This window comes from Mobula hypostoma, chromosome 23 (assembly GCF_963921235.1).
Source record: "Mobula hypostoma chromosome 23, sMobHyp1.1, whole genome shotgun sequence".
NCBI lineage: Eukaryota > Metazoa > Chordata > Chondrichthyes > Myliobatiformes > Myliobatidae > Mobula > Mobula hypostoma.
The window spans coordinates 49543693-49566246 of NC_086119.1; the positions used below are offsets into that span (position 1 = coordinate 49543693).

The following is a 22554-nucleotide window of genomic DNA, read 5'->3' on the forward strand; positions in this document are numbered from 1 at the left end:
TAGTAAAAATATAACAAAGGCATTAAACACTTTTGCTACACCCATATTAGCGTGCTCTTTTGGTATAATATCTTGGTCCAAAACCGATCTGGAAAGTTTGCCAAAAAAAAAACTCAGAGGACAAATTTTAGAAAACACTCTGTACACTCAAACACGCTTAAATTAAAATGACCTAGAACAGAAGGAGGAAGAGGAATAACAGATAAAAAATTTACACAACAGTTAGATAAAACTTCTAAGAATATATTAGCATTAACTAAAACAGGATCCAGCACTCTACAAAAGCATCAGCAATTCTGATAAGAAGTACATACCACTAAACTTAAATTAAAGTCCAACCCAGAAAAATGAAGAACTATCACTACAGAAGAAAAAGTTAATCAATGATAGAGCACGACTCTCCATGGAAGAGATCCCCACAATCTGAGCAAAGTCGATGCCAACAAGGAAGCGTCAATCGCCTGGCTCAGAAGTGGAGACCTCTTCCCAGAAACAGAGGCGATCCTTGCGGCAGTAAAGAATTGGTTGGGTAACGTAAAAAAATTATCAAAAATATATAATAAAAGACCAACAAATTCTAGACAATATATCAGAAAATAACAAGTGAAACCAGAAACAATCCAACACATTAGAGGATCCTGCAGCAGTTAAACTCAATCTGATTACTTACACAGGCACAATCAAGTGGAAAAACATCATTCACCAAAATCTTGCTAAAACACAAACTTGTAAAAGACGCCATACCTTACCATAATTACAAGCCTGATCCAGTTTTGAATCAAGAGTGACTGATCCTTTATTACAGATAGGATAATCCATAATAACTGTCCAGATATAATATTACAGGATAAACAAGTCTGAACAACTTACTTACTAGATATACCGATTCGAAACATATGTAACCTTCAGAAATAAATAAATGAAAAACACCACAAATATGCTGAATTAAAAAAGGAAAATGAAACACTATGGAACATGAGCAGGGTATACGTTGTCCCAATAGTAATATCTACACTTGGTACCATCCCTAAGTCGTGGCACAATAGCATTAAAGAATTAGGCATACACAGCACTATTTATGTAAACACCACTAGAGTAGTCCAAAAGTTCCTAGCAATTGAGAAATGAGTGCATTTGACTATGCCCATATATCGGATTTAATCATCTTGAGCTGAAAAAAAATAAAAATAATATAACATTAATAATAAATAAACAAATAAGCAACACATAGATAACATGATTTTGGGGACTTCTTTCTTCATGATACTACCATCATCTTTGTCTTTGCAGCATTTATTTTCATTCCAAATTGTTCTCCTTCAGCATTTATCTTATCTACTATTCTTAGTAACTCGTCCTCAGTCTCGGCTAACAACACTGAATCATCTGTATACCTTAAGTTGTTCACCATCACTCCAGCAATTTGGACACCAGCTTCGTTGTTCAACACCCTGAAGATTACCTCTGAGTAAATGTTAAATAATAAAGGGGAGATAATGCAGCCCTGGCGAACTCCTTTTTGGATCTCAACTTCTGGTAAATTCCCACCACTAGTTCTTATTACTGCCTTCTGATGCCTGTACAGACTCGGAATCAGTCGAACATCTTTCCCATCCAGCCCCAATGAGTTCAGGCAATTGACCAGCTGTTCATGATTGACTCGGTCAAAAGCTTTTTCGTAATCCCGGAAGCACATGTAAATGTCTTTTTTTTTCTAGACCTCGTTCTACAATCACTCGCAAATTGAAAATCCCTTCACGGGTACCCTTACTCGGCAGAAATCTGTTCTATATCAAAATCAGTATCAATATTAACTGCATAGGCATAGAGCAAGTGAAGAAGTTTGTGTAATTGGGACAGATGGTCACAGAGGATGGGAAATGTGATACAGAAATTAGACGAAGAATTGAAATTGAAAGATCAGCGTTCTGGAGCCTGAGTGACGTGCTGTGTGGCAAGAGGCTGGACTCTGGGCTGCGTTGTAGAATTTGGAAATGCTACGTCTGGAGCAGTCTGTTATATGGAGTCGAATCGTGGACCTTATGCAAGGAGACGCAATGACAACTGGAGGCATTTGAAATGTGGTGTTTTAGGAGAATGCAGAAAATTAGATGGGTGAGGAAGGTCAGTAATATGGAAGTGTTGAAGAGAGCGAGGAGAGAAAAAGAGTTGCCGAAGAATGTGCAGAAAAGGAAGCTGGAATATGCCGGGCACTTGTTAAAGAAATTGTTACTGGAAGGGATGGTAGAAGGAAAGAGGGAAGGAGGACAGCAGCGAACCACTTGGTATGATAATGTGAGGCAATGGACTGGGTTGAGTTAAGCTGAGACCAGAAGAAGAGCGCAAGATCGAAGAAGATGGAGGTGCATAACCGCCAACCCCGGATTCGGGACGGTACCTACTGACTGACTGAGATAACATGAGATGAAGGGTCCTTGAAAGAGAGCCCATAAATTGTGGGAATAGTTCAGTGATGGGGCAAGTGAATTTATCCTCTCTGGTTCAGAATCTGATGGTTAAGGGGTAAAAACTGTTTCTCAACCTGGTAGTGTAAATCCTGAGGCACCTGTACTTCTTCCTGATGACAGCAACATGACCTGGGTGGTGGGGGTCCCTGTTAATACTTGTGTAGATCAGTGTAGCTGTGCTCAATGGTGGGGAGGGCTTTAGCCGTAATGGACTGGACCATACCCACTACTTTTTGTAGGTGTTTCTGTTGAAGGGCATTGGTATTTCCATACCAGGCTATGATGCAGCCAGTTAATATACTCTCCACTACACATCTGTACAAGTTTGTCAAAGATGACAAATTGGAAAATATTATTTTAAAGTCCTTCTTCAACTAGAATGAACATAATGGATCAAATGGCCTTCATCTGTACCATACAATGAAAAGCATTCAAAATCATAAGACCTTAAGATATAGGAGCAGAATTAGGCCTTTTGGCCCATTGAGTCTCCCTTGCCATTTCATCATGGCTGATCCATTTTTTTTCTCAGTCCCAATCTCCTGCCTTCCTCCTGTATCCCTTCATGCCCTGTCCAATCCAGAATCTATTAACCTCTGCCTTAAATATACATAAAGACTTGGCCTCCAGAGCTGCCTGTGGCAATGAATTCCACAGATTCACTACTTTCTGGCTAAAGAAAATCAGTGCTAGTTTGTTTTAATGACCTGATATCTCACGGCTCCACCTCCTGCCAATCACAACCTCACTACACTCTCAATAAAGAGTTAAACTGTTTATCATAAAATCAAAAAATGCTATATAGGACCCTGGTCAGACCCCACTTGGAGCACTGTGCTCAGTTCTGGTCGCTTCACTACAGGAAGGATGTGGAAACTATAGAAAGGGTGCAGAGGAGATTTACAAGGATGTTGCCTGGATTGGGGAGCATGCCTTATGAGAATAGGTTGAGTGAACTCGGTCTTTTCTCTCTGGAGCGACAGAGGATGAGAGGAGATCTGATAGAGGTGTATAAGATGATGAGAAGTATTGATCGTGTGGATAGTCAGAGGCTTAGTTTTAAGGTATGTGGAAGTAGGTACAGAGGAGATGTCAGGGGTAAGTTTTTTTTAAAAACACAGAGAGTGGCGAGTGCGCGGAACGGGCTACCAGCGACGGTGGTGGAGGCGGATACGATAGGGTCTTATAAGAGCTCAGAAAAATAGAGGGCAATGGGTAACCCTAGGTAATTTCTCAAGTAAGGACATGTTCAGCACAGCTTTGTGGGCCGAAGGGCCTGTATTGTGCTGTAGCTTTTCTATGTTTCTATGTTACAAGAGGGCACAGCAGGATGCTATTTAGCCCCGTGAGTCTATTCCAGGTCTAAGCAGAACAAGGTCACTAGTCCTATTCTCTCTCAAGCGAAAGTCATAATAGGTGCAAGTACTTGCATTTTCCCTCTAAAGTCTTGATTGATGAGTACCATCATCCAGGAACTGACTGAATGGTTATTAATGTAACAGCAAACGCATAAGGTGAATCATTTGCTACATCACTAAGTAAGAAGACCAAACTCTAGCCAAAGTCCTGTCAGAGTTCTAATATGGTGAAGCAACTCATCTAGTCAATTTTTTTTTAAATGGCTGAAGCCCAAACCCCATGGAATGAAGCTATTAACTGTTCTATGCATGCTGGCCTGATCTCACAGAAATGATCCACTCCATTTAGAAAGATAGCCAATGATGTAGTCAAAATCTTCATATATTCTGATCCATCACTGTAATCAACATCGACTTGATACAGTGAGTGCCTTTCTTCCAGCTGAAGATCAGAACCTTATAGAAGCTTCCACACCAGCAAAAAGAAAAGTCTCAGAATATTAGAATTTAGTAAGTTGTGTCAATAATTGTAATTTTGGACTTGGCATAAACCAGGAAATTAGAGGTAGATTACAGGTTACTTAATTACACATTGACTGGACAGATAAATCTGCTTCAATGAATTCTTGGACTGTATACAATTTATAAGATGTGCTTGTTGACAAATCACGCAGGGAAAAGTCTAATCTCAGGTTATACAATGAGAAGGGTTTGAGGGGAGAGTAGTAGAATTACGTTGGGTTTAAGAGATGCACTTCAATCCAAACTAGGATCTTAAATCCAAATACAATTATGAAGTTATGGGAGGAGAGTTTGCAGTAGCTGACTGGGAGAATACATTGAAAGGAATAAATAGTAGAAAGGCAATGGCCAGTATTTAAAGACACAATGCACAAATTCAAGAAAATCTTTTAGGGCTTAAATCCCAAAGGAAAAATGGCTCATCTATAACTAACTGAAGAAATTAAAGGCAACATAAAATTGAAAGAAGAGGCTTACAAAGTTTCCAGAATCAGCAATTTATGTGAGATTTAGGGCAATTTAGAAATCAATGTATGACCAAGAAATTGATGATAAAAGGCACAATAGAATGTGTGCAGGCTGGCAGAAAACATAAAAGACTGAAGAGCTTTTATAAATAATGAGAAAAAGACACGCGAGGGCACATGTGGAGTCTTGATGGACAAAGGCAAAGTAATTTATCATGGGAAAAGGTAGAGGAATTCAACATTACCTTTGACTCCACTTTCAGGAAACCACGGAAATGTATCAGAGAAACAAGAGTCTAGTGAAAATGAGCAACTGAAGGAATATTAGTAATAAAATAGAGCAAAAGGTTGTGATCCTGAAAGCTGATATATTGCAAGAAACTATGATTTACTTCCAAGTTTTGAAAGCAGCAGCTTTCAAGATGGTGAATGTTCTGGCTATCTTCCAAGGATCTGTAGTTTCTGGAACTATTTCTGTGGATTGGAGGCTAAACCCTACTATTTAAGACATGGGAGTGAGAGAGAAAAGGAGGAACTGCCAGACAGGCTAACGTGTTAAGGAAAATGCTGCAATCTAGAACAACTGATAATAATAGTAGGAGTCAACATCACTGATAGATTTAGGAAAAAGAATATCATGTTTAACTAATCTGCTGGAGCTCATTAAAGACATGACTAGCAAAATAAATAAGGGGAACTAGTAAATACAATGCCTTTGGATTTACAGTAGACTTTTAATCAATGTAATTGTTGATCTACAATGTTAGAGCACATAAAATAGGCGTTACATACTGAAATAGAATGAGGAAGGGTTTTGAATAGAAAGCAAAAGTGAGAAAAAATTGTTCTCAAGTTGACAGGACACGATTGGTGGGGTACAGCAGGGGCTAATGCTTGTACTTCACCTTTGAATTGCTGAAGGTGAACATGGAGGTGAAGAAAGCAATTTAACAGGGATATGGTATGATAGCCTTTACTATGAGACTATTTGTGTGCTGGAATAAGAAAGTCTTATTGCAATTGTATAGGGCTTTGGTGAGAACACACCCGCAGTATTGTGTACAGTTTTGATCTCCTTTCCCAAAAAGGATATAGCTGCCACAGAGAGTGTAGCAAAGATAAACTAGACTGCCTCCTGGGATGGAGGATTTGCTGTAAAAGGATAAATTGAATAGACTAGCCTGCCTGTGAGAGGAGACCTCATCAAAACTTACACAATTCTTAAAGGTCTTTAAAGATAAGACGAACAATCTTTCCCTGATTGAGGAGTCTACGATCAGGGAGCACCATGTAGGGCAAGGATTCCCAACCTTTTTTTTAATGCCATGGACCAATACCACTAAGCAAGCAGTCCATGGACCCCAAGCTGGAAACCCCTGATTTAGGGTATAGAACAGACTATTTAGAACAGAGGTAGTCTCTCAGAAACATTTGGAATTCTTTAACCACAAGTCTTTGGAGGCTTAATCATCAAGTTCATTTAAAATATGGATTGATAAACTTCCGGACATGAAGGAAATCAAGTGATATGGGAATAACATTGGAAAATGGCAGTGTAGATGATCTTCAGACTCAAAACTCTGGTAATTTGATAAATTGGTTTATTATCATATGTTCTGAGGTACAGTGAAAAATTTGGTTTTGCATGCCATCCATACAGATCATTTCATCACATCAGTGCATTGAAGCAACACAAGTGAAATTACTGTTATTTCATGTATATTTCCTACCCACATCAACTCTGTCTCTATTTATAGCTAAGATATCATACAGTTAATCACTACGTAACTGGTCAAGGGCAATTTATCCAGATAGTTACAAGTCTTCATCATTATGTGCCATGTCATATGATACAAGCAATCATGGTGACCATGAATATTCTTGACACTTTTTTCTATAGAAGTGGTTTACAATTGCCTTCTTCTGGGCAATGCCTTTACGCGACGGGTGACAGTGAGATTGTCTTGCACGGCGTCAGTGGTCGCATAATCAGGACTTGTGACATGCACCAGCTTCTCATACAACTATCCACCACCGATGGTTGGGGAGCTAAGCAAGTGCCACACCTTGCCAAAGGATGACCTGCAGGCTAGCGGAGGGAAGGAGTGCCCTACATCTCCTTTGTTAGAACACCGTCAATTTAACCCATACAGTCCCAGACATATAGATGCCAGGTAATGAGGTTTAAAACTATCATTACCCTCAGAATTACATGCCTCTCATTATCTTGGTGCATGAGATAAACACAAGCTGGGCCTAATCAATCCTGGCTGGGTCACTTTGGAGAGGGTGTCTAATGATTAAAGGCCCAAAACACCCAATGAGCCCAGGTTGCATTACTGATGATGTGTCCCAGTGCACACCCGGTTCATTAAGCCAAGCGGTGTCGGACCATGATAATGAAAGGCATGGGCCAGATTAAACTGGCTCCATTACACTACCCTATCTGCCACAGCACCCCATACCTCACCACACAAAACTCCACAACCATCTCTCTCCCAACCCCACATATAAATCCGCCAGCCTTACTCCCAAACCTAATCCTAAGGTCCAAGGGGGCACACAACCCCACTAACCCGAGCACACCCGGATTATACCTGGCCACACCCCCACAAACCAGATGGCTTGTGTAGGGAGGAGCAAGCTCCAATAAAGGCAAGTGCTGGACCTGGTTAATGAAGGCGTGGGCCAGATCAAAGTGACAGGGTTGCATGACACTGGATCTCAAGTGACGAGACCAAGAAGCACAAGAGGGATGATTCACCCACTGCCCGCACACGCTCAGCGATTCAGGAATAGCTTCTTCCCCTCTGCCATCAGATTCCTGGGTAGACATTGAATCTTTGGACACTACCTCACTTATTTTTTAAATATACAGTATTTCTATTTTTGCACATTTTTAAAAATCTATTCAATATAAGTAATTGGTTTACTTGTTTATTTATTATCATTTTTTCTCTCTCTCTCTCTGCTAGATTATGTATTGCATTGAACTGCTGCTACTAAGTTAACAAATTTCACATCACATGCTGGTGATAGTAAACTTGATTCTGATATCTCCACCCGCCATCCAATTCAGAAGTAGAGGCTTATTATATGGTTAGTTAAACGTTAATCATGAATATAGTTATGCACAGTAGCAGTTTAATCTTACATACTTACTTGGTTCGTGATTACATGTAAAATTGTAAGCAGCTAGGAGCAAGTTACAAGACTACAATTCAAACCAAGATAAACCCAACAGCAAATCTCTAGCTCTTTAATTATATCAAAATGGCCATTACAGACAGTCCCCAGGTTACGAACGAATTCCATTCCTGAGTCCGTCTTTAAGTCGGATTTGTACGTAATTCGGAACAGGTACATCTGGTATTATTTAGCGTCAGTTAGTCAAACATTTGTCTTAGTATAGAGTATACCTTTCTATACACATAAAACACTTAAGAAACATATGTATTTCAATAATTAAACCACTGCGTTGCTTAGTAATAATTGTAGCTTTCATCGGGGCAGGGCCTTTCACATGTCACATTATCCTTTCACATTCTCACTTTATCCTTTATCCTTTAAAATTGTTCTGATCATTGACCGACTATAGCCTAACACTCTTCCAATGGCTGATGGCGTTTCACCTCTTTCCAATCGCTTTATTATTTCCACTTTATTTTCAATCGTGATCGTTTTCCGTCAACGGAACAGAAATACTGCAGATTCAGCAGCAGCCGTGGGTGGCAGGTCCCGAGCTCCCCCAGGTCCTAAAGTCCACCCACACTAACACAGATTAAATGGGACAAGTGGAGGTGGTGCTGACTGGAAAAGGGGTGAATCTTGCTAAGAAAAATTTAAGACAAATACAAAGTTACACACTCAACACAGTGTTAACAGCAACGTGATCAGACTTAAAATGATGGACGCCAACGAAGTTTTAGCATAATAGGCTTTATGACAGGCCATTCGTAAGTACGAGTTGTTCATAAGTCGGATGTTTGTAACTCGGGGACTGCCTGTAATTTAAGTACATAGACTATTTTTTATAGCAAGAATGCAACTTGGTGTAACAGTACAGCAGCAGTATACTTAAAAATGTTTCTTATGAACGATGCATCAGTAGCTGCCATGTTTGACCCAAGTATTCTGTTGTTTACTGGGTCTGATTCTCCTTGCTCACCTTTGCTCCATATAACTTTATGCTCATGGTTAACAAAATCCATTAATCTCAAATTTAAAATCAATTTTGATCCATCTCTAATTTTTAAGTCACTTGCTGTGGTCTGACTTCCTTAACCAGCACATTGGTCCTTAAGCTAACCTTTCCAAGCCATCACTTATGCAATTCTCTTAAGTTTGATCCTGGAGTCCATATAGAATCCTGCTAACTCTTCTTAGCAGTGGTTCAAGATTTCCAGCATCTGCGGAGTTTCTTGCATCTCTGCCTGCCTAAGCCAAGTGGAATTTACTTTTGCCATTTAACCCACCAACTTGCACATCTTTAGGACGTTCAATGAAACCAAAGCTACTAGAGAAAAAAAATTACCTGGCCATGGTGAGAATGTGCAAGCTCATGTAGACAGCACTGCAGACCAGGTTGAAAACACATGCCACTCTACTGGCAGTGTCATTGGGCCACCCATTCTTCATTGGAGCAAAAATGCACAGAAACTTTCTTCTGATTTCCTTATTCATTCAGGTTCATTACTGCAATGATTTAGAAATGCAACAATCAATTAAGTCATAATACTGCAACATGTAAATAACAGGTAGGATATGGGATCAAATCTTTTGTGATCGTGCCCTGTGCTGGTACATAGCTGTTATTACCAAATCCTCCAACAATAATAGTTCCCCCAGTTAAAAATAATGTAGCAAAGTGGATAGAAACCCAAATACTGTAAAAACAGAAATATTCAGCAGGTCAAGTAGCATCAGAGGAGAGAGAAGGAATGAACCAGTCCCACTGAAAGCTCACTGTGAAATGTCAAAAACACAAGAAATTTTGTAGGTGCTGGAAATCTGGAACAACACACATAATGGTGGATGTACTCAGCAAGTCAAGCAACATCTCTGAAAGGAAACGAATAGTCAACATTTCAGCTCATGACCCTTCTTCAGGACATCTGGTACTAATGAAGGGTCTCAGTGCAAAATGTTTTTCTTCCTCTTCATTAATGCTGCCTGACTTTGAAATGTCCGTTCTGTTTCTCTCTCCACATATGCTTTCCAACCTGTTGAGTCATCCCAACAGTTTTGATTTTAGTTTAGATTTTGAGCAATAAGCCCTTTTTTTTGGCTTTCCTAAATATTTAAGGTTGAAATGGTTAAAAGCAAGCCAGTCCAAAAGCATTACAATTAAGGTACAAGCAGAATGGAGACAGAGGGAGAGAGAGTGCGAGTGAGAGAAAAAGAGAAAGACTAAAAGAATGAGAAATAATGAGGAAAAAAAAGATTGATGTATCATCCTTAATAACAGAGTACACAAAGCACTTTACAGCAAGTATTTCTAAATGTAACCATTTGGAAAATCATCAACCTGTTTGTGTGAGATTCAACAAATTGCTAAATGATAGATATCTGTTTTGTTAATGACATAGGTTAAGAAATCAATATTGCCTAAGATACATTTCTATTCATGAAAGGTAAAACCATCTTACATAAAACAGCCCTCCCTTTGAAAAACTCAATTACATCAGTCGAAATATTATAGTCAAGTTTCTGTAACAGCACTTGAACCCACAACCTTCAAATTCAGAAGCAAGGTAATAGGCATGGACTATGTCGGCAGACCAGTAATGTGAAGAATTTAACAAGAATTTGATCTTGATATCACTTTTTTTTTTACTCTACATAGAACATAGAAATTTACAGCACATTACAGGCCCCTCGGCCCACAATGTTGTGCCAACCTTGTAACCTATTCTAGAAACTGCCTAGAATTTCCCATGTACATAGCCCTCTGTTTCTCTAAGCTCCATGTACCTATCTAAGAGGCTCTTAAAAGACCCTATTGTATCCACTTCCACCACCGCTGTCAGCAGTGCATTCCACAGACCCACCACTCTCAGTTTGACATCCCCTCGGTTCCTATTTCCAAGCACCTTAAACCTATGCCCCCTCGTGTTAGTCCTTTCAACCCGGGAAAAAGCCTCTTGCTAAACACACTATCAATGCCCCTCATCATCTTATACACGTCTACCAGGTAACTTCTCATCCTCCATCGCTCCAAGAAGAAAAGGCCAAATACACTCAACCAATTTTCATAAGGTATGCCCTCCAATCCAGGCAATATCCTTGTAAATCTCCTCTACACTCTTTCTATAGTATCCACATCCTTCCTGTAGTGAGGTGACCAGAACTGAACACCTCCAAGTGGGGTCTGTAATATTACCTCACTCCTGTACTCAATCCCATGGTTGTTGAATGCTAACACACCATACGCCTTCTAAACAAAACTGGCAACCTGCGCAGCAATTTTATGTGTCCTGTTGACACAGACTCCAAGATCTCTCAGATCCTCCACACTGCCAAGAATCTTACCATTTATTTTATATTTTGTCTTCAAACTAGACCTACTAAAATGAACCACTTCACGTTTATCTGGGTTAAACTCCATCTGCCACTTCTCAGTCTTAGTTCTGCACCCTATCGATGTTGTGCTGTAACTTCTGACAACCCTCCAGACAATCCACAACACCCCCAACTTTTGTGTCATCAGCAAACTTACTAACCCACCCTTCTACTTCTTCATCCACGTAACTTATAAAAATCACAAAGAGGAGGGGTCCCAGAAGAGATCCCTGCAGAACACCACCGATCACCGACCTCCACGCAGAATACGAACCATCTACAACCCTTTGCCTTCTGTTGGCAAGACGATTCTGGATCCACAAAGCAAGGTCTCCTTGGATCCCATGCCTCCTTACTTTTTGGAGGATCCTTGCATGGGGAACCTTATCAAATGCCTTACTGAAATCCATATACACGACATCAACTGCTCTACCTTCAATGTGTTTTGTTACATCCTCAAAGAATTCAATCAGGCTCGCAAGGCACGACCTGCCCTTAACAAAACCATGCTGTCTATCAGTAATCAGATTATGTGTCTCCAAATGCTTATAAATCCTGCCTCTCAGGATCTTCTCCAACAATATGTCCACCATGGAAGTCAGACTCAGTGGTTTATAATTTCTTGGTTTTTCTCTACTCCCTTTCTTGGACAAGGGAACACCATTTGCAAACCCCCAATCCTCCGATACTTCTCCTGTCCCTATTGATGACACAAAGATCATTGCAAGAGGGTCAGCAATCTCCTCTCTCACTTCCCGGGTATATCTCATTCAGTCCCAGTGGCTTACCTAACTTAATGCTTTTCAAAAGCTCCAACACATCCTCTTTCTTAATGTCTATATGCTCAAGTGTTTCAGTCTGCTATAAGTCATCCCCACAATTGCCAAGGTATTTTTCCCCTGGTGAATACTGAAGCAAAGTATTCATTAATTACCTCCACTGCCTCCTCCTCTGACTCCATGCACACATTTCCACTATCACACCTGATTAGTCCTATTCTCACACGGCTCATCCCCTTGCTCTTCACATACTTGTAGAATGCCTTGGGGTTTTCCTTAATCCTGCTCACCAAGGCCTTCTCATTGCCCCTTCTGGCTCTCCTAATTCCATTCTTAAATTCCTTTCTAGCCTTGTAATTTTCTAGAGCTTTGGCAGTACCTAGTTTCTTGAATCTTTCGTAAGCTTTTATTTTCTTCTTAACTAGATATTCTACATACTTTGTACACAATGGTTCTTTAACCCTACTATCCTTTCCCTGTCTCAGTGGAACATACTGATGCAGAACTCCATGCAAAGGTTCCCTGAACATTTGCCACATTTCTGCTGTGCATATATATGGGCCAGCTGGTGGCACAATGACATCGGTGCTGGACCCGGGAGCGGAGGTTCAAAACCAGTCGGCTCCGCTCCTGAATACTCTTTCCATCTGTGCCGGGTTGAGTATACACACACACACACACACACACACACAGTGGTATGCAAAAGTTTGGGCACTCCTGGTCAAAATTTCTGTTACTGTGAATAGCTAAGCGAGTAAGAGATGACCTGATTTCCAAAAGGCATAAAGTTAAAGATGACACATTTCTTTAATATTTTAAGCAAGATTACATTTTTACTTCCATCTTTCACAGTTTCAAAATAACAAAAAAGGGCCCGAAGCAAAGGTTTGGGCACCCTGCATTGTCAGTACTTAGTAACACCCCCTTTGGCAAGTATCACTTTCTATAGCCAGCTAAGAGTCTTTCAATTCTTGTTTGGGGGATTTTCTTTCTTTTTCAATCTTTTTATTAATTTCAAAATATAGAAATGAAACATAGCAATAATACAAATAGTAGGAGATATATTGTTACACTTAAAAAAGTAATTGCAAAACCGAATAGTGTAAATTAACAAAGCTCCCAATCATGTAGAACTAGCAACGGGTAATACAAAGCAAAAAAAAACTGAAAAAAAAATCATGAAAAAGAAAAAAAAACAAACCCCATCCCCAAAGAAAAACAAAATTAATCAACTAAACTAAAAGACTTGGGCAAAACTAACAACTTAAAAATGGAAAAGAAGAAAACCTCAGTGTCGATGACTCCATTCCCCTCCAACAACAGTACAGAGAGATAAAAAAAGTTTGGAAATGATCAAATTACCTCAAATGAAAATGCTGAATGAATGGCCTCCAAGTTTTTTCAAACTTAATGGAAGGGTCATAAACTGCACTTCTAATTTTCTCCAAATTCAAACACACCATAGTTTGTGAGAACCAATGAAATACCTTAGGAAGGTTAATCTCTTTCCAATTCAACAAAATAGACCTTCTAGCCATTAAAGTAAGAAATGCAATCATCCTTCGTGATAAAGAGGTTAAATTATTTAAGTCTATCATTGGTAGTCCAAAGATAGCAGTAATTGGATGAGGTTGTAAGTCTATATTTAGGACCGTTGAAATAATATCAAAAATATCTTTCCAATATTTCTCCAACAAGGGACATGACCAAAACATGTGGGTTAAAGAAGCTATCTCGAAATGACATCTGTCACATATTGGATTAATATAAAAGTAATAACAAGATAGTTTATCTTTGGACATATGAGCCCTGGGCACTACTTTAAACTGTATCAACCTATGCTTAGCACACACAGAGGATGAATTCACCAACTGAAGAATTTTTTCCTTTTTTCAGTCGGTATATTAATCTCAAGTTCTCTTTCCCAGTCAGCTTTAATTTTATTAGAAGCATCAGAACATAAATTCATAATTATATTATATATAATTGATACTACACTTTTCTGAGAGAGATTTAAATCTAAGATTTTTTCCGAAGTGTCCATTGGATATGGGTGTGGAAAATTAGGGGAGACAGTAATTAAAAAGTTTCTAATCTGTAGATATCTAAAAAAGTGAGATCAGGGTAAGTTATATTTATTAGAGAGTTGATCAAAAGACATAAAACAATTATCCAAAAATAAATCGCGAAAAGATATTATACCTTTGGTTTTCCAATCAAAGTAAGCTTGATCCATCGTGGAAAGTTGAAAAAGAAAATTTGATATAATGGGACTTGCTAGAATAAATTGATTAAACCCAAAAAATCTTTGGAATTGAAACCATTTACGTAAAGTATGCTTAACTATTGGGTTGTTCATTTGTTTATACGATTTAAAAGAAGTAAAAGGAAGTAAAGTTCCTAAAACCGAACCCAAGGAAAACCCTTGTAATGAATTAGATTCAAGATTTACCCAATGAGGGTTTAAAGATACGTCCAAATCTCGTAACCAAAATTTTAAATATCGAATATTAATTGCCCAGTAATAGAATCTAAAATTCGGGAGGGCGAGCCCCCACTCCTTTTTAGATTTTTGTAGATACCTTTTACCTAACCTAGGATTTTTGTTCTGCCAAATATATGAGGAAATTTTTGAATCTACGTTATCAAAAAAAGATTTTGGGATAAAAATTGGAACCGATTGAAATATATACAAAAATTTGGGCAAAATGATCATCTTAATAGCATTAATCCCACCAATCAAAGACAAAGAGATTGGTGACCATTTGGTAAGTAAAAGTTTAATCTGATCAATTAAAGGTAAAAAATTAGCTTTAAATAAATCTTTATATTTTTTCGTAATTGTTATCCCTAAATATATAAATGAATCAGTAACCAATTTAAATGGTAAACGTCCATAAATAGGTACTTGCTTATTTAAAGGGAATAATTCATTCTTATTAAGATTCAATTTGTAACCAGAGAAGTTACTAAATTGAGCCAACAGACCAAGGATAGCAGGAATTGACTTCTCTGGGTTAGAGATGTATAACAACAAATCATCTGCATATAATGATAATTTATGTATTTCGTTTCCACGGGTAATACCAACAATATTTGGCGAGTCACGAATAGCAATTGCTAAAGGTTCAACAGCAATATTGAATAGTAAAGGACTGAGAGGGCAACCTTGCCTAGTACCACGAAAAAGACAAAAAAAAGGAGATCTATAATTATTTGTACAAACCAAGGCTACCGGGGAGTAATATAACAATTTAATCCAAGATATAAACGTCAAATTAAAATTAAATTTCTCAAGAACATTAAATAAATAAGGCTATTCAACTCTGTCAAAGGCTTTCTCAGCATCTAAAGAGATAATACATTCCGGGGTAGTAAATGAGGGGGTATAAACAATATTCATTAACCTCCTAATATTAAAGGATGAATAGCAATTTTTAATAAATCCGGTTTGATCCATGGAAATAATTTGAGGTAACACCTTCTCCAACCTAGCTGCTAGAATTTTTGAAAAAATTTTAGAGTCTACATTCAGAAGAGATATCGGTCTATATGATGCACAATCAGTAGGATCTTTATTCTTTTTAAGAATTAAGGAAATAGAGGCTTCATAAAACGATTGTGGTAATTTACCTAAACTGATTGCTTCCTTAAATATTCTAGACAACTTAGAAGAAAGAATGGAGGAAAAAAAATTTTAAAATTCTACTGTAAACCCATCCGGACCGGGTGCTTTAATGATGAATGAATTAATGAATTCAATGATCAGATTGCGGTTATTATTTCTTCCTCTGAAATGGAAGTTTCTAATGATAAGCAATCTTCGGGTGATAGTTTCGGAAAACTCAATTTACTTAAAAAATCCTGCATGAAATTAGAATCATGAGGAAAATCAGAGTGATATAAAGAGGTATAAAATTCTTGAAAGGTTTGGTTTATCCCAGCATGATCAACTGTGAAAGTATCATCCTGTTTGCGAATCTTAGTAATTTGACATTTAACTGAATCAAATTTCAATTGGTTAGCCAGTAATTTACCCGATTTATCGCTATGAATATAAAAATCACTTCCAGTTCTAGTTCTAGTTCTAGTTTGGGGGATCACTTCTAGTTTGGGGGATTTTCACCCATTCTTCCTCGCAAAAAGCTTCTAGTTCTGTGAGATTCTTCGGCCATCTTGCATGCACTGCTCTTTTGAGGTCTATCCACAGATTTTCGATGAAGTTTAGGGTAGGAGGCTGTGAGGGCCATGGCAAAACCTTCAGCTTGTGCCTCTTGAGGTAGACCATTGTGGATTTTGAGGTGTGTTTAGGATCATTATCCTGTTGTAGAAGCTATCGTCTTTTCATCTTCAGCTTTTTTACAGATGGTGTGATGTTTGCTTCCAGAATTTGCTGGTATTTAATTGAATTCATTCTTCCCTCCACCAGTGAAATGTTCCCCGTGCCACTGACTGCAACACAAGCCCAAAGCATGATCGATCCACCCACGTGCTTAACAGTTGGAGAGGTGTTCTTTTCATGAAATTCTGCACCTTTTTTCCCTCCAAACATACCTTTGCTCATTGCTGCCAAAAAGTTCTATTTTAACTTTATCAGTCCACAGGACTTGTTTCCAAGATGCATCAGGCTTGTTTAGAGATTCCTTTGCAAACATCTGACACTGAATTTTGTGGTGAGGATGCAGGAAAGGTTTTCTTCTGATGATTCTTCCATGAAGGCCATATTTGTGCAGATGTCACTGCACAGTAGAACAGTGCACCACCACTCCAGAGTCTACTAAATCTTCCTGAAGGTCTTTTGCAGTCAAACAGGGGTTTTGATTTGCCTTTCTAGCGATCCTACTATCAGTTCTCTCAGAAAGTTTTCCTGGTCTTCCAGACCTCAACTTCCACCATTCCCTTTAGCTGCCATTTCTTAATTACATTACAAACTGAGGAAACGGCTACCTGAAAATGCTTTGCTATCTTCTTATAGCCTTCTCCTGCTTTGTGGGCAGCATTTATTTTAATTTTCAGAGTGCTAGGCAGCTGCTTAGAGGAGCCCATGGCTGCTGATTGTTGGAACAAGGTTTGAGGAGTCAGGATATGTATAAAGCTTTGAAATTTGCATCACCTGGCCTTTCCTAACAATGACAGTGAACAAGCTAATTAAGATCTGAGACCTTGGTAAAAGTTATGAGAGCTCAAATCTCTTGGGGTGCCCAAACTTTTGCATGGTGCTCCTTTCCTGTTTATCACTCTAAAATTGTAGAAAACAAAAAAAAAAATACACTAATCTTACTTAAAATGTTGAAAAGAATGTTTCATCTTTAACTTTATGAGTTTTGGAGATCAGTTCATCTTCTATTCACTGAACTATTCACAGTAACAGATATTTTGATGAGGGGTGCCCAAACTTTTGCATACCACTGTATACACACACAGTACAAGTACAAAAACATTTGCATGGCTCTCTTTACGTTCATACTATCATTCAGAGTTATCAGATTTATTCATTGTTAGTGTTCACACACTGTGTAAATAACACCATTGCCATTCATATGGCCTCCTGGGATGATACAAAACTTCAGGTGTTTGAGAGGCTTCTACATCAGAATTAGCTCCTGTTACATAAAAGCAGGTTCATAAGTTTGGTGAGTGAGACAGAAGATACTGCCAATGAATAAGCTACCCCACACATCACAGCTCTCAGTGTCTAGTGGCAAAAATACCTTTGTATCATTTCTTCATTGTTCAGTGCATCCTGGAATATGCCAGCGGCCACATTCTCTTATGATTGTTTTGCACTGGAAGACCAGCAAGTCTCAGGCAAACCAAAGAGCGCTTTCATTAAGTTGATGATCTTCCAGCAGCACTCGATGTCCATTTCGGTCTACATGCCCAGGAACATTCAACAGGTCAGAGAGTCATTTGCTATGCAGCTGCTCAGGACAAACCACAACAAGGCATCTTACAGCCTTCTCCAGACCTTCTTTGCAAATGCACAGTCCACAAAGAGATGGGGGGCTAACTCGTTCTCATCACAGATGTCCCAGCATATGTTGGGAGTGAGATTCTGAGGGTACAACAAGATCTAACAGAGAGGGACCCTCTTTGCACCAGCCAAGCATGGTCTTTAACATCATTACTATGCGCTGTGTCACATGCTGTGGGCAATCATGGTCATGACCACGACTGTTCTTGGCACTTCTTTTATACATACACAGAGGGGTGAATGGGGTGGCAGGGAGGGGTAACACCTCTGGTGGGGGAACATGTCGCGTCCTTTTCAAGACGGTTAGTCCACCTTTGGTCCCCACCTGACACTCAGCTCTCACCTGTGGCTCCTCGTTGCTGTTTGCATGTGACAGCAACCACACGCCGGGCAATGGCTTCGACAAGCCGGCTAAACCAGGTGAGGGTAGCCGATGGGTCTCAAATCTTTGGTGAGATAGGGAGTTGCCTATCCTAGCATGTGAAGACAGACTCCGGCGGATTGAGCAGACCAGACGAATGGAAGCTCCAACGGTCAAGAAGGTGGTCTCTGCAAGCGCCGTGGAATGTGTAGAGCAGGACAAGACATAGAAGACATCCTGGTCATCCACTGTGCCAAGTTCCCTCTCCAGCTGTCCCTACTCTGTCTTGCCACTGGATCCAGATGGGAACTGGGAAGAGAGAGAGAGGCTGACGCTGTGCAACTCTCCCTCACTTAAATCCAAATCATGCGCTAGTCTCGACACCATCAACAGTGTCAAGGTCTTCATCGACAACAATGATGGACGAACGACAATATATACAGATGTGGTTTGTCATCGCCTTCTTCTGGGCAGTGTCTTTGAAGACAGTTGACTCCAGCCATTATCAATAATCTTCAGAGATTGTCTGCCTGGCCTCAATGGTTACATAACCAGGACTTATGATATGCACCAGCTACTCATACAACCAACCACCACCTTAAAGTCTTTACACTTGTTCTAGCGATAAAATATTCTGCCAAGTAACTTGATACAGTCTGCTCAGGGAATTACTGAATGGAATTCATCATACGCTTATCCTGCACAGCCAGGATGTTCTATGCTGACGACTGATTAATGGTCGTGTGGTCAAAGACATTGTTGAAAGTAGCTTTCTGAAGGATAGGTGATGCAGCAAAGTCCAACTGACTGGGTCTTTGCACAGCAACAGGGTGAAACTCAAGTTCAAATTTAATTCTCATTCAACCATACATGAATACCCATGAATACAGCTGAATAAAACAGCATTACTCTGGGACCAAGGTGCAAAACACAGTACCAACAGCCACACAGAGTACAAGACACATATAGTACTTATAAGATGGCAAGCACATATATCAGTAAAATATAGTCACATAAGAACATATAGTCCAAGTAACCTAGTCCATGAATGTTGTAGCAGTCTGGAGTCGAATACAAAACAACTTGTCTTCTGCTGAGTGAACTCTAGTGAGCAGCAGTGACTCCAGCTTGGATGCTGAATTCCAAGGCCTCTCTTCTGGGCGGCTGTAAACAGGTGACAGTGCTACGACTGGGACCACGCAGCTCCCCCACCATCTGCCCGTACGGTCCCTCAATACATCAGTGAACCAGACTTAAAGCATTCTACATTCTATGGAAGATTTAAAAGGTCAGGAATCCTGATTCGGGTTTAATTTGGAGAAGAACGTCTGAGAATCGGAATGGGGGTGTGGCGGGAGCCATTCTGATTTTTCTCCTTCTCTTCGGAGTTAAGAGAGGCGGGACTGCTCAGGCGTGTGACGATGGGCAGTGAAGGACGGAAGGTTAAAAAAGGAGCACAGCCTTATACAGCGGGCAACGTCATTTTGCGGGCAGCGGAGTGACCCGGGAGCAGTGTGAAGGCTTAAGGGCTTTGGCTCAACGGGCTTAGGTGGAAACAGGCGAGGCAAAGTAGGTTTGGTTTTCAATTTTTCCTGTTATCTAAGGAAAGGGGGTAGTATGAGTGTGAGGGCAGCTTGTTGTTCTCGGTGTCGGATGTGGGAGGTCCTGGAGTCTCCTAGCCTCCCGGACGTCCACATCTGCGCCAGGTGCGCCAAGCTGCAGCTCTTAAGGGACAGTGTTAAGGGAACTGGAGCTGCAGCTCGATGACCTTCTTCTGGTCAGGGAGAGTGAGGAGTTGATAGAGAGGAGTTACAGGCAGGTGATCACACCGGGGCCACGGGAGGAAGACAAGTGGGCCACAGTTAGGAGGGGGAAGAGGAAAAGTCAGGTACTAGAGAGTACCCCAGTGGCTGTACCCCTTGACAATAAGTACTCCTGTTTGAGTACTATGGGGGGGGGGGGGGACAGCCTACCTGGGGGAAGCAACAGTGGTCGTGCCTCCGGCACAGAGTCCGGCCCTGTAGCTCAGAAGGGTAGGGAAAGGAAGAGGAGGGCAGCAGTAATAGGGGACTCGATAGTTAGGGGGTCAGATAGTCGATTCTGTGGACACAGTCAGGACACCCGGATGGTAGCTTGCCTCCCTGGTGCCAGGGTCCGGGATACTTCTGATCGTGTCCAAGATATCCTGAAGTGGGAGGGTGAGGAGCCAGAGGTCGTGGTACATATAGGTACCAATGATATAGGTAGGAAAAGGGCCAAGGTCCTGAAAGGAGAATATAGGGAGTTAGGAAGGGAGTTGAGAAGAAGGACCGCAAAGGTAGTAATCTCCGGATTACTGTCTGTGCCACTCGACAGTGAGAGTAGGAATAGAATGAGGTGGAGGATAAATGTGTGGCTGAGGGATTGAAACAGGGGGCAGGGATTCAAGTTTCTGGATCATTGGGTCTTATTCTGGGGCAGGTGTGACCTGTGAAAAAAGGACGGGTTGCACTTGAATCCTAGGGGGACCAATATCCTGGCGGGGAGATTTGCGAAGGCTACTGGGGAGACTTTAAACTAGAATGGTTGGGGGTGGGAATCACATTGAAGACACTAGGAGAGAGGAGGTTAGTTTACAAATAGAGAAAGCTAGTAGACAGTGTGTGAGGGAGGATAGGCAGGTGGCAGAGAAGGGGAGCGCTCAGACCAAAGATGTAGGGGAGAAGGAAGAAAAAGATAGTAAAGTTGTTTGCACCATTACGGATAAACAGGGAGTAAGAGGTGGAGAGTTTCTTAAAGGCATCTATTTTAATGCTAGGAGCATTGTAAGGAAGGTGGATGAGCTTAGAGCATGGATTGATACCTGGAAATATGATGTTGTAGCTATTTGTGAAACATGGTTGCAGGAGGGATGTGATTGGCAACTAAATATTCCTGGATTTCGTTGCTTCAGGTATGATAGAATCAGAGGGGCAAGAGGGGGAGGTGTAGCATTGCTTGTCAGAGAAAATATTACAGTGGTGCTTTGGCAGGATAGATCAGAGGGCTCATCCAGGGAGGCTATTTGGGTGGAATTGAGGAATGGGAAAGGTGTAGTAACGCTTATAGGGGTGTATTATAGACCACCTAATGGGGAGCGAAAATTGGAGGAGCAAATTTGTAAGGACAGAGCAGATATTTGTAGTAAGCACAAGCTTGTGATTGTGGGAGATTTCAATTTTCCACACATAGACTGCAAAGCCCATTCTGTAAAAGGGCTGGATGGTTTAGAGTTTGTAAAATGTGTGCAGGATAGTTTTTTGGAGCAATACATAGAGGTACCAACTAGAGAAGGGGCAGTGTTGGATCTCCTGTTAGGGAATGAGATAGGTCAGGTGATGGAGGTATGTGTTGGGGAGCACTTCAGGTCCAGAGACCACAATGTCATTACATTCAATATAATTATGGAGAAGGCAAACAACAGGAATTCTGCAGATGCTGGAAATTCAAGCAACACACATCAAAGTTGCTGGTGAACGCAGCAGGCCAGGCAGCATCTCTAGGAAGAGGTACAGTCGACGTTTCAGGCCGAGACCCTTCGTCAGGACTAACTGAAGGAAGAGTTAGTAAGAGATTTGAAAGTGGGAGGGGGAGAGGGAGATACAAAATGATAGGAGAAGACAGGAGGGGGCGGGATGGAGCCAAGAGCTGGACAGGTGATTGGCAAAGGGGATATGAGAGGATCATGGGACAGGAGGTCTGGGGAGAAAGACAAGTGGGGGGGGGAACCCAGAGGATAGGCAAGGGGTATAGTCAGAGGGACAGAGGGAGAAAAAGGAGAGTGAGAGAAAGAATGTGTGTATAAAAATAAATAACAGATGGGGTACGAGGGGGAAGTGGGGCATTAGCGAAAGTCAGAGAAGTCGATGTTCACGCCATCAGGTTGGAGGCTACCCAGACGGAATATAAGGTGTTGTTCCTCCAACTTGAGTGTGGTTTCATCTTTACAGTAGAGGAGGCCGTGGATAGACATGTCAGAATGGGAATGGGATGTGGAATTAAAATGTGTGGCCACTGGGAGATCCTGCTTTCTCTGGCGGACAGAG

At 40.6% G+C, this 22554-nt stretch overlaps 1 long non-coding RNA gene across 2 annotated transcripts in view; it reads right to left on the reverse strand.

The window, feature by feature from the left end:
- LOC134336734 (uncharacterized) overlaps positions 1-22554 on the reverse strand; it is a 445998-nt gene that overhangs the window by 376686 nt on the left and 46758 nt on the right. For both annotated transcript variants that reach the window (XR_010015870.1, XR_010015871.1), the window contains exon 3: positions 9350-9510. This is a non-coding gene — a long non-coding RNA (uncharacterized LOC134336734). The remainder of the gene's footprint in view (positions 1-9349; positions 9511-22554) is intronic.